At 49.4% G+C, this 12,861-nt stretch overlaps 1 protein-coding gene across 21 annotated transcripts in view; it reads left to right on the top strand.

Moving 5' to 3' along the window:
- The window catches only part of TENM4 (teneurin transmembrane protein 4), a 1,797,006-nt gene that overhangs the window by 1,604,284 nt on the left and 179,861 nt on the right, over window positions 1-12,861 (top strand). The window lies entirely within an intron of this gene.

Here is a 12,861-nt window from a genome sequence, read left to right on the forward strand (position 1 = left end):
AATAAATATGGCTGCCCACATATCCCTCTCACTTCAGGTGTCATTTGAATGCAAGCAGGAATTATAAGACTTTTACCATCCCTAGTGAACAAACATCTCGGCAGAGGGGTCTATAATCTGTCATTTGCTGAATCAGACACCCTTTGACCCCGAAGAAGCAGGTGACCCCCGGCGAAACATGTTGTTGTTATGTGTTAATCAACCTCCTGTTACAGTAGGCCCAGAGATGCAATTTTGTGTGGAAGCATCTCTACTTTTATCACTTTAAATATTTAGTAACCGGCATCTATTCGCATAAAGTACCGTATATTTCGGCGTATAAGACGACCCCAACTTTTCCAGTTAAAATATACATTTTGGGTTATACTCGCCCTATGAAACTACCCCACTTGACTCTTGCACATTTGTATACTGTACTGTGTGTACTGGTGCTTTACTGTATAAACAGGTACAGATACTGGTGCTGTACTGTATGTGGTACCCAGTATACAACAACCAACCAATCATGGCAAGAGATGTACCTTACTGGCAATCAGATGGTTGTTTTAGACAAAGCCTGTTTGGATTGGTCAGCTTTCCCAGTCTCCAAGACTATCAGAGCGGTAACATAAACACGCCTCTTTCACGTGTCTGGCCTACCCTTGTATCCTATTACCTCCTCCTCTGCCTCTCAGATCTCGCACATGCGCGCCTGCGCCGCTTCACTGCAGTCCTCAGGAGTGAGATCTGAGAGGCAGAGGAGGAGGAGGTGTGGTAATAGGATACAAGGGCGGGCCAGACACGTGAAAGAGGCGTGTTTTTCTGGGCACAGCGCCGCTTTCTAATTTTCCATCCCCGGGCGTCCCGGATGCCTGCAGCTTGCTCCGCCCTTCACTTACACCTTCCCAGTTAGGTGCCCCCTCACCTCGTCATCGGGCCGCGTTAAGTTCTTTCCAGGAATCCTGGTGAGGGGAGTTTATTCTACCATACTTGTACAGCACCGCCCTTCCTGCTTTATGGTGGGGATGCGGCCGCAGACGTTTTTTAGCCTCCACTATATTATTATTATTTATTTATTTATATAGCACCAACATATTCTGCAGCACTTTACAAAGCACAATAAGATGACAAGGGGAACATAGATACAACTAAAAAAAATGTACAGCAGAGTCTCAAGCATCACAACAGTAAACATTAGGAGGAGGACCATGCCCTTGAGAGCAGCCGCAGATTCTCCAGTCTGGCTCGGAAGTTTCAGCACCCGCCCTATAAGACAACCGCTGACTTTTGAGAAGATTTTACTGACTTAAAAAGTAGTTTTATACGCCAGAATTTACAGTACTTGAATATAATCTTTAAAGGGTACCCGAAGTGACATGATGAGATAGACATGTGTATGTACAGTGCCTGGCACACAAATAACTATGATGTGTTCTTTTTTTCTTCCTCTGTCTGAAAGAGTTAAATATCAGGTATGTAAGTGTCATACTCAGTCACAGGAAGTGACTACAGAGTGACCCTCACTGATAAGAAATACCCTTTATCTCGTTCCTGCTCTCAGAAGCCATTTTCTGCTAGGAAAGTGTTTTATAGTTGGAATTTTTTATCAATGAGGGTCAAACTGTAGTCACTCCCTGCCTGAGTCAGCCACTTACATATCTGATATTTAACTCTTTCAGGCAGAGAAATAAAAATAGGAACACCGCATAGTTATTAGTGTGCTAGGCACTGTACATACCCATCTATCTCATCATGTCACATGTCACCTCGGCCGGGTATCCTTTAAACACCTCAGTGCCATTTTTTGTGTTTTGGACTCGCTGAGACTTGTAGTTCAGCCACAGCTGAGTGCAATCTGCATGACCGTGGCTCGTCAGAGGCCTCCATTAGCATCCCGACAGCTGTTTGACTCACTGACCCAGAATCCTCGTCTCGCCATACATTCATCTGAGCCGACTCCTTCCAGTTGACTAAACAGACTTAAATGTGATCCAGGCTTTTATGCCATCATTGACGGATCAGCTGCGAGCGCTAGCAGCAGCCATGTGCTGGCATTCCCGCCAAGCCTCTAACAGATCTCTCCAGACGTTGTCATATCTCATTGATCAAACACCACTTGTGATGAGGCCGCGCTCCCCCTGGGGGCTCCGAGGTCTCCAAACTTTGTAAATGAATTCTCATGTTCAATTCATGCTGTGCCCAAGGCCACACACACACGCGGCGCGCACAAATGAGGGCTCCGCGGGCGAACTTCACACCTCTTCTCGCTTTAAAGTTTTCATTTAGGGGGTGTGAAGAGCTCCAGAGGAGATGCCCCCCCTCAGAGACAGTATATTGCGGCAGAGTAAAATTAGCTGCTCACCCCTCGCTGTGAGGTCGTTAGTCTGCCTTGCCTCAAAAGTCTAGAGGGAAACAAAATGGAGGCACATTGGTCTTGTCGGGATTTGGGTGGCTTTGGTTAATTGGTGTAGGAGAAGCCTTATGCTCTGCGGTGATATGGAAGAGCAGCAGGTCGGTACCATTGTGCCATGCAAGATGATGTCATCAGCAGCACACAGTGATCTCATTATGCTATATTCATGGCAATTCACACAAGGCCTCGGGGCAATGGTGCGGAGCACTTCAAAGCGGGCGTGGTAAGTAATAGAATAGGGTCAGCCTGCACTTAGACTATGCAATCTGCCACTTGGAACTCTCACCGACATGTCAGGATTGGGGGCCACTGTACACATGTTCATAGCAGAGGCAGCCTAAGCCGTCCCCTCAGCCGAGGACCACGTAACATGTGCACAGGGCCCCTCAGCCGAGGACCACGTAGCATGTGCACAGGGCCCCTCAGCCGAGGACCACGTAGCATGTGCACAGGGTCCCTCAGCCGAGGACCACCTAGCATGTGCACCGGGCCCCTCAGCCGAGGACCACCTAGCATGTGCACAGGGCCCCTCAGCCAAGGACCACCTAGCGTATGTGCAGGGCCCCTCAGCTGAGGACCACCTAGCGTATGTGCAGGGCCCCTCAGCCAAGGACCACCTTGCGTATGCGCAGGGGCCCTCAGCTGAGGACCACCTAGCGTATGCGCAGCGCCCCTCAGCCGAGGATTACCTAGCGTATGCACAGGGCCCCTCAGCCAAGGACCACCTAGCGTATGCACAGGGCACCTCAGCCAAGGACCACCTAGCATATGCGCAGGGCACCTCAGCCGAGGACCACGTAGCATGTGCACAGGCCCCCTCAGCCGAGGACCACCTAGCGTATGCGCAGGGCACCCCAGCCAAGGACCACCTAGCGTATGCGCAGGGCACCCCAGCCAAGGACCACCTAGCGTATGCGCAGGGCCCCCCAGCCAAGGACCACCTAGCATGTGCACAGGGCCCTTTAGCCAAGGACCACCTAGCATGTGCACAGGGCCCCTCAGCCGAGGACCACCTAGCATGTGCACAGGGTCCCTCAGCCGAGGACCACGTAGCATGTGCACAGGGCCCCTCAGCCGAGGACCACCTAGCATGTGCACAGGGTCCCTCAGCCGAGGACCACCTAGCATGTGCACCGGGCCCCTCAGCCGAGGACCACCTAGCATGTGCACAGGGCCCCTCAGCCAAGGACCACCTAGCGTATGTGCAGGGCCCCTCAGCTGAGGACCACCTAGCGTATGTGCAGGGCCCCTCAGCCAAGGACCACCTTGCGTATGCGCAGGGGCCCTCAGCTGAGGACCACCTAGCGTATGCGCAGCGCCCCTCAGCCGAGGATTACCTAGCGTATGCACAGGGCCCCTCAGCCAAGGACCACCTAGCGTATGCACAGGGCACCTCAGCCAAGGACCACCTAGCATATGCGCAGGGCACCTCAGCCGAGGACCACGTAGCATGTGCACAGGCCCCCTCAGCCGAGGACCACCTAGCGTATGCGCAGGGCACCCCAGCCAAGGACCACCTAGCGTATGCGCAGGGCACCCCAGCCAAGGACCACCTAGCGTATGCGCAGGGCCCCCCAGCCAAGGACCACCTAGCATGTGCACAGGGCCCTTTAGCCAAGGACCACCTAGCATGTGCACAGGGCCCCTCAGCCGAGGACCACCTAGCATGTGCACAGGGTCCCTCAGCCGAGGACCACGTAGCATGTGCACAGGGCCCCTCAGCCGAGGACCACGTAGCATGTGCACAGGGTCCCTCAGCCGAGGACCACCTAGCATGTGCACCGGGCCCCTCAGCCGAGGACCACCTAGCATGTGCACAGGGCCCCTCAGCCAAGGACCACCTAGCGTATGTGCAGGGCCCCTCAGCTGAGGACCACCTAGCGTATGTGCAGGGCCCCTCAGCCAAGGACCACCTTGCGTATGCGCAGGGGCCCTCAGCTGAGGACCACCTAGCGTATGCGCAGCGCCCCTCAGCCGAGGATTACCTAGCGTATGCACAGGGCCCCTCAGCCAAGGACCACCTAGCGTATGCACAGGGCACCTCAGCCAAGGACCACCTAGCATATGCGCAGGGCACCTCAGCCGAGGACCACGTAGCATGTGCACAGGCCCCCTCAGCCGAGGACCACCTAGCGTATGCGCAGGGCACCCCAGCCGAGGACCACCTAGCGTATGCGCAGGGCACCCCAGCCAAGGACCACCTAGCGTATGCGCAGGGCCCCCCAGCCAAGGACCACCTAGCATGTGCACAGGGCCCTTTAGCCGAGGACCACCTAGCATGTGCACAGGGCACCTCAGCCAAGGACCACCTAGCATGTGCACAGGGCCCCTCAGCCGAGGACTACGTAGCATGTGCACAGGGCCCCTCAGCCAAGGACCACCTGGCGTATGTGCACAGGGCACCTCAGCCACGGACCACCTAGCGTATGCGCAGGGCACCCCAGCCAAGGACCACCTAGCGTATGCGCAGGGCACCCCAGCCAAGGAACACCTAGCGTATGCGCAGGGCACCCCAGCCAAGGACCACCTAGCGTATGCGCAGGGCACCTCAGCCAAGGACCACCTAGCATGTGCACAGGGCCCTTTAGCCGAGGACCACCTAGCATGTGCACAGGGCCCCTCAGCCAAGGACCACCTAGCATGTGCACAGGGCCCCTCAGCCGAGGACTACGTAGCATGTGCACAGGGCCCCTCAGCCAAGGACCACCTAGCGTATGTGCACAGGGCCCCTCAACCAAGAACCACCTAACGTATGCGCAGGGCACCTCAGCCACGGACCACCTAGCGTATGCGCAGGGCCCCCCAGCCAAGGACCACCTAGCGTATGCGCAGGGCATCCCAGCCAAGGACCACCTAGCGTATGCGCAAGGCCCCCCAGCCGAGGACCACCTAGCATGTGCACAGGGCCCCTCAGCGGAGGACCACCTAGCATGTGCACAGGGCCCCTCAGCCGAGGACCACTTAGCTTGTGCACAAAGCCTCTCAGCCGAGGACCACTTAGCTTGTGGACAAAGCCTCTCAGCCGAGGACCACCTGGCGTATGCGCAGGGCACCTCAGCCGAGGACCACCTGGCGTATGCGCAGGGCACCTCAGCCGAGGACCACCTGGCGTATGCGCAGGGCACCTCAGCCGAGGACCACCTGGCGTATGCGCAGGGCACCTCAGCCGAGGACCACCTGGCGTATGCGCAGGGCACCTCAGCTGAGGACTACCTGGCGTATGCGCAGGGCACCTCAGCTGAGGACCACCTGGCGTATGCGCAGGGCACCTCAGCTGAGGACCACCTGGCGTATGCGCAGGGCAACTCAGCCGAGGACCACCTGGCGTATGCGCAGGGCACCTCAGCCGAGGACCACCTGGCGTATGCGCAGGGCACCTCAGCCGAGGACCACCTGGCGTATGCGCAGGGCACCTCAGCCGAGGACCACCTGGCGTATGCGCAGGGCACCTCAGCTGAGGACCACCTGGCGTATGCGCAGGGCACCTCAGCTGAGGACCACCTGGCGTATGCGCAGGGCCCCCCAGCCAAGGACCACCTAGCGTATGCGCAGGGCATCCCAGCCAAGGACCACCTAGCGTATGCGCAGGGCTTGAACATGAACAATTCAGTTGGAAAGTCAATTCTTATCATTTACATGAATTGGCATGGCTGCTTTGAGGATTTGCCCTGTTCAATTTTGGGTTTATTAAAATTATTATTTATTATTGTGTAATTTTTTAGCGCTGACATCTTCCACAGCACTGTACAGCGTACATAGCTTTGTCCCTCACTATCTTCAGAGGAGCTCACATTCTAATCCTTACCATAGTCATATGTCCATCATAGTCTAGGGCGAATTTAGCAAGCCAATTAACTTATGAGTATGTTCTGTGAGTGACCGGTGAAAACCCACGCAGACACGGAGAACCTACAGGTTTTCGGGGTTTTTTTGCAATTCCCGGCGATTACTTGCGCTCTGTTTTTTGTTGTTGTTTTAAACACTTTTCTAAGCGTTTTTGCTGAGCGATTGCGGTTTTTCACTTCCTGACGTCAGTAATGTGAACTCTTTGAACCAGAAAAGAATAAATACAATGTATTGATTCCAAAAAACGCGAACGCAATCGCTGCACAAATCAATTTTGTGAGGGTTTTGCGTTTCTCCTATACCTTCCATTGAGGCGGAATCGCCTCAAAAATGGTCCAAGCACCGCTTTACTGAACGAACAGCGCACGACCCGCGCTGATATGAACCTTCTCACAGACATTCATTGCACAAGCGTTTGGGGGGCGATTTTAAAAAATCGCCTGCGCATGAAAAAAGGACGAAATTGCCTCCAGTGTGATCGAACCCTCAGTGTAGATAGTGACTTGGCTGGGATTCAAACTGGGGACTCAGCACAGCAAGGCAAGAGTGCTAACCACTATACCACCATGCTGCCTTATGGTTTTGCTAGATTTTAGACTTATGAGCTCTGGGCTTTTGTCGCCAGCCTTGCACAGACTCATCGCAAGAGTAACTCCAACACTACAAGCCTTGTCACAGGGGGGGCACAGCTGACAAAAGTTTAGGAAGAAGTTGATTGGCTGCGGTGGAGAACTCTTCCTTCACGCTCCCTCCTGCATAAGGCTCCCTTGTTGTTCCTCTCCGCATTGACTGCACCACAATAACAGGCTATTGAGCGACAGTTAATTCACATATACAGAACAATAACAGATGGTCCCTGACATTACAGGGCAGGAGTTGTGGGAGGACTATAAAGCGCACTTGGTGAATGGCTACATCTGTGTCTGGGTTCCCTTCTCCCATCAGAGGAGGAACATTCACATGCATTTACAGAACAAAGCACAATTATATGAAATTGTTTGGAAAATGGATTTCCCAGTAATGACAAGAAACATAATGGCCCGGCATTAACTGAATCATTGATTGCAGGAGACAGACCTCATCCCGGAGCAGCTTCAGGAGTGACCGAGATTAATGGCAATTGTGCCGAGGGTACAGCATCGGTTTTTGTCCTTTTATTTTATATTTATGTTATTAGGCTTTAAAAATATATATCGGTAATAAACCCCAGTTCACAGAAAATGTTTTGAGGCTTTGGATAATGTATGAAGATGAATTAAAGCCCACTTCCTGGCATCAAATACATCCTTTAGCAGACAGTATTCCTGTATATGTTGTAAAGTATACATGTGCTTGAAATTGTAATCCAGCATCACGAGCACTACAAACAGCTTTCCCCATGTTTCCTGTCTATCTTATCGGAAAGTCTGAAACAAGTGGGTCAAATGTCCAGTCAATGAGGGCTCGTTCACACTAAAGTCGTTTTTGCGCTTTTTTTCAAGCGCAGGCGATTTTCAAAATCACCCTACAAACGCTTGTATAATGACTCCCTATGAGAGAGTTCACAGCTGAGAGGTTAGTTTGCGATCCGCTCAGCAAAGCGCTGCCTGTACCATTTTTGAGGCGATTTTGCCTCTATGGAAGGTATTGGAAAAACGCTCACAAAATTGCTTTATGCGGCGATTGCATGAGCGTTTTTAAGAATAAATACATTGTATTTATTCTTTTCCGGGTCAAAGAGTTCACTTCTGGACTTGTCAGGGAGTGAATTACAAAACCGTTCTAGAAAAGTGCTTAGAAAAGCGCTTTTACCAGAAATGCAGCACGCAGTGGAGTGCCGGGGGGGGGGTTGGGCACACAAAAACGCTTGAAAATGCGTTTTCGATTTTAGGTGTGAATGAGGCCTGAAGGAGCTGTGCGGAGTATAAAAATGCAAATGAGGCAGGAGGGATCTGTAGAATAATATAAACTTCTAATGCCTATATTAGAAGTTTATATATAGGATGTGGCGTCACTCCTGCTTCATTTGCATTTTCATTCTTTCAGTGACCTGAAATGTGAACTAGCAGCATGAGTCACTTGCTTCAGACTTATTTAAAAGATGGGCAGAAAACAAAGAGAAAACGCGTAACTTTTTTGCTTCTTGGATCAAAATTCTAAAGACACTTTTCCCCATGCGCCAAGCGCAAAGAGAGAGGCCACTAAGTAAATTAAAGTCTTTGGAGACTTTTGTTACAATATTTTTTAATGGAAAAACACAAGTAATAACAAAACAGAAAATACACATTATACAACTGACAGCAATACGGATTGTCGCCTTTTACACTTGAGGAGTGCGAGTGTTAAAATAAGGAAAACAATCTCTAAAGCTTATAAGAAACAAAATCTTCTTGAACTGAAGATGCTCCACGGGTCTTGTATAAACTCAGAACAGAAAACAGACAAAGAACAACAAACTTAAGATTCTACATTGCCCATAACTATATGTGTCACAGGTAATACTGTGACAATCCAGTGCATTGTGGGTAAGCACCGAGGGAGGTCGTACATTTCCCCTGAATCTAGGTATGTTACCCTTTAGCCCAGCAGCGGGTGGGAGTCTATGGAGACTTTCATAATTAATGCGATGCGACGGAAGTAGTCAAATCGCCACAATCCCGATGCAAAGTCAACAGTGCATTACCGCATGATCTGTGCCTACCACACAGATTATGCAGTAACCGGGAATCGGCCTGTGGTGTATGGGCAGCTGACAGATCTCTCTGTAATCAGATGTAATCAGAGAGTGATCTGTCTCTTGCTCGAATATGCTCATCATCGCTAGATGTATGTCTACCTTTAACCATAATATACAACCTGGAGACCGTCGAACAGCCTGCCAGTACAGGACGTAGAGACACAGCCTGGCATTGTGCTGGCCACTCCTGAGGCATTGTGTGATTTCCAGCTTCCTTCTAATCCTCCGCCATTGAGGCTGTTTGCACAACATTGTCAGAGGTCAAAGCGCAATCGGTGACAAGGGAAAAGGACGACTCCCAAAACCTTGTAAAAGCCGGACTTTTTTGTTTTTTGTCTTTTTTTTCTAATTCGAGCATCCTCCTCTTTCCTGGATTGGCCCCTTGTGATTGCAGCAAAAGGACAAGTGCTTTCTTCAGATCTTGAAATAGAGAGAGGTCAAAAGCCAATCACAGCCCCTGGCAACAAGTCTCCTTCACAAGCGGCGGCCTTTGAAATCCGCAGCCTTGGACGGCCATTCAGCACTGGTTCTTTTTACTTTTTTTTTTTTTTAATCATTTTTTCCTCTTTCTCTTTCCAGTCGTTCAGCGAGCATTGTCTTATTGATTCAGGGAGACGAGGCTGGGATTGCAATTTATTAAACACAGTGAAGTGTGTTTGAATACAAAGGGAAGACTGAGTTCATTGTCACACTATGCATCCAGGAAGACAATTACTGAAATATTGAATGTTGCTCAGTAGTAGATCACAGTGGGACCACTTGTCATTTTTGTGTCCGTCAGTCCTCCTCGCACTATTTATTTTAAAGTGGACCTGAACTCTTGCACAGGACAGAATTAAAGCCTAGAGAAATGCATCCTGTATGTACAGTATTTAGTATAGCCTAATTCCCTCTCAGCCATGACTAATCACAAGTGTAATTTGATCTCTCGGCTGTGTCAGCTGGCTGCCTCGGCAGAGCAGCTAATTTTTAAACACAATTGTTAACCCTATGTCTGCTTCCATGAAAGCAGGAGGTAGACACACTGCAGATTAATTGCAGGATTTGTATCAGCTGTAACAAAGAAATGTTTTTCTGTAAAGGTTATTATGCTGTTGCGTATCTTTTAGAGCAGAGAGGAAGTTCTGATGCTATAGAGATTCATACAGAGAGATCTGGAAAGGCATATAAATGTCCGAGTCTTTGTTGCAGGAAATTGGCAGGCTTCTTTGAGCTTTTTAGGTTAACCGAAAACGAACTTGTCATCTAAAAATAAGCCTGTTATTTTCTCGCCCCCTCCTGCTGCTGTAGAGCCTTTTTATCGCTAATGTTAAAAAAAAAAAATTCCAAAAACTGTTAAGTAAAAGTAACCGTTTAATTATATCACTTATCCCAATTCATTTTTTCCTACTGCTATAATTGATTTTAAAATAGTCTAAGCTCAATTTTTTTAGCTTCTGTAAAACCGGTTTTTAAAATAACACCCAGGCAATCCAGGCACCAGGGGTGCAACAATTGCCCCCGCGACTCTTGTGTGTAATGCAGAGTGGCTGCCTAGCACTATACTCGGTGGCTGGATGGTGAAATGGTTAAGGGCTCTGCCTCTGACACAGGAGACCTGGGTTCGAATCTCGGCTCTGCCTGTTCAGTAAGCCAGCACCTATTCAGTAGGAGACCTTGGGCAAGACTCCCTAACACTGCTACTGCCTATAGAGCGCGTCCTAGTGGCTGCAGCTCTGGCGCTTTGAGTCCGCCAGGAGAAAAGCGCGAAATAAATGTTGTGTGTTTGTTTGTTTGTTGTTATACTTCACCTCCTTCTGGTGGCGAGACAGGTCCAGGTTCACTTTTCATTGTCCAAGCGATTTACAGCCAATCACTTATGTGGCTTTTGTCCCTGTCACATGACCTGCAGGAAGGAAAGTTGCATAGTGATGGGCTGTATGGGCTTGTACACAGAAGAGTGAAGACAGCTGTCCCGCCACTGGAAGGAGAAACTGTTTAACACTCTGCTGACGCTCTGCATTATGTACTAGAGTGGGCTCACCCATCTCCCAGGCCCTCACTTGACTGGAGGGGTGCATCTCTCCAGGAAAGGGGGAAGGCACAGATGTTTTCTAGATCTGTGTTGGTACTTAGTAAGGGGCTGCATTTTTGTAAAGACTGCAAGAGCCCAAGCCTAGGGAGGCTGTCGTCACAGGGGCCAGCTGGGCATGGAAGTGGAGGCTGCATATGGCCCAATGGAGAATATGAAGGAGTGATGGGGAGGCGCATGAATCTGCAGTGTCAAGAAGTAAAAGCTCAGTGGGGCTTGTTCATCGCTGGTTGAGTGATGCACCATGGCAGATCATTAAACATTGCTGTGAGGAAACTGGATACAAGCTTGAATCTTGTCTGGGATGGCTCCCAACATTTGCCTTGGCTGAGAGTTTACTGATGTGTTTAGGAGGCTAAAGCCATAGGAGAGAGCTCTTCAGGCTGGTCATTGTTTTTATCTCTGAATGTAGGAGATACAAATTGACAAAGGAAGGCAAACCACAAAAAATATACAGGCTGAAAATAGCAGAGTGGTGCATAAAGATTGAGCTAGATATGGTATTATCATGCAACGGGTCAGCTGCCGTTACTAGATGAGTGTGACGAGGTGGGAATAAGATCTCCGCGCAGATGACTTTATTCATTATACAGTTATCCTGTTCTGCCTTTGACCCAAATTAAAGAGTCGGGAGATGGGTTTTCATTGTATGTTATGCAATACTATAGATACACTTTCTTTCTTCAAGGGAACTGAATCAGTGATTCACTATAATTACATGATTGATCAGGTAGCCATTTAGGGCTAATTAAATATGGTGAAATACTTTCCCCGATTTTGCTTCCATACTAGCTTTCCACCCCTAAGTGGTATGAAAGTCAGAGAAAGATCTCTTGCTCCGCCCCCCTCCCCATCTTCCTCTTCACCCCCTCCTGATACCGCAAAAGATTTCCTGCATTGTTTACACAGCTTACCTAAACACATTCTGATAACTTTGATTTTGGCCAATGAATGAAGGAGAGGTTTGAGTATTAAACCTTCTAGTAGCTTCAAAACTATTTATATCTTTGTTTTCTTTTAGTTTCCTTTGTGTTTAATGCTTTAAGGCCTGTTTCCACTAGCCACCGTGCGCGGCTGCGAGACACGCGGCGGCACTTCCGGGTCTGCTGGTACGCGGACGAATCCCAGAACCAGTGACATGCACGGCTATGGGATTCACTGCCTCCCGTGCGAAAAATGAGGACAACGCCGGCAGAGTTTCCCCGAGCGATTTGCCTGCGGGGAAACTCTGCAGATTCGGCCCGGTTTCCGTACTAGTGAAAACGGGCCTTTAGACCAGTGTTCCCCAACCCTGTCCTCAAGGCCCACCAACAGTGCATGTTTTTGGGAGATCCACAGAAGTAGTTAATCAGCTCTGCTGAGCTCTTGCCTCACCTGTGAATGTTTGTGGTTTTCTGCAAAACATGTACTGCTGGTAGGCCTTGAGGACAGGGTTGGGAAATTCTGCTTTAGACCATAGATCACATTTTATGTTTCAAGCCACTTTAAGCAGATTCATTATATTTTATTTTTATTTTTTAAAAACACTGTATACTGTAAATTTGGTGCTTCAAAATCACAGTTGCAGAGTTTAGAAAACATCTGTGCGGGCGTTTACATGTTCCTCTGTGTCTGGACTGTTTTTAAAGAGAAGCTGTCAGCCAAACTATCTCAGAAAAAAAAACACATATATAAGTAGATAAATACTTTCTCTACTTACATATGTATTGCACTGTCCACGTCTTGATTTTAGTGATTTTTCTCCATTTTAACTGTCTATCTTGAAGCCAACTCTGTCATTTCCTCCCTTAACTCTCCTCTGCCTAATTGTATATGTATTGCCCACCCGCCTGCCAG

Source organism: Hyperolius riggenbachi, chromosome 2, assembly GCF_040937935.1.
Source record: "Hyperolius riggenbachi isolate aHypRig1 chromosome 2, aHypRig1.pri, whole genome shotgun sequence".
NCBI classification, from domain to species: Eukaryota; Metazoa; Chordata; class Amphibia; order Anura; family Hyperoliidae; genus Hyperolius; species Hyperolius riggenbachi.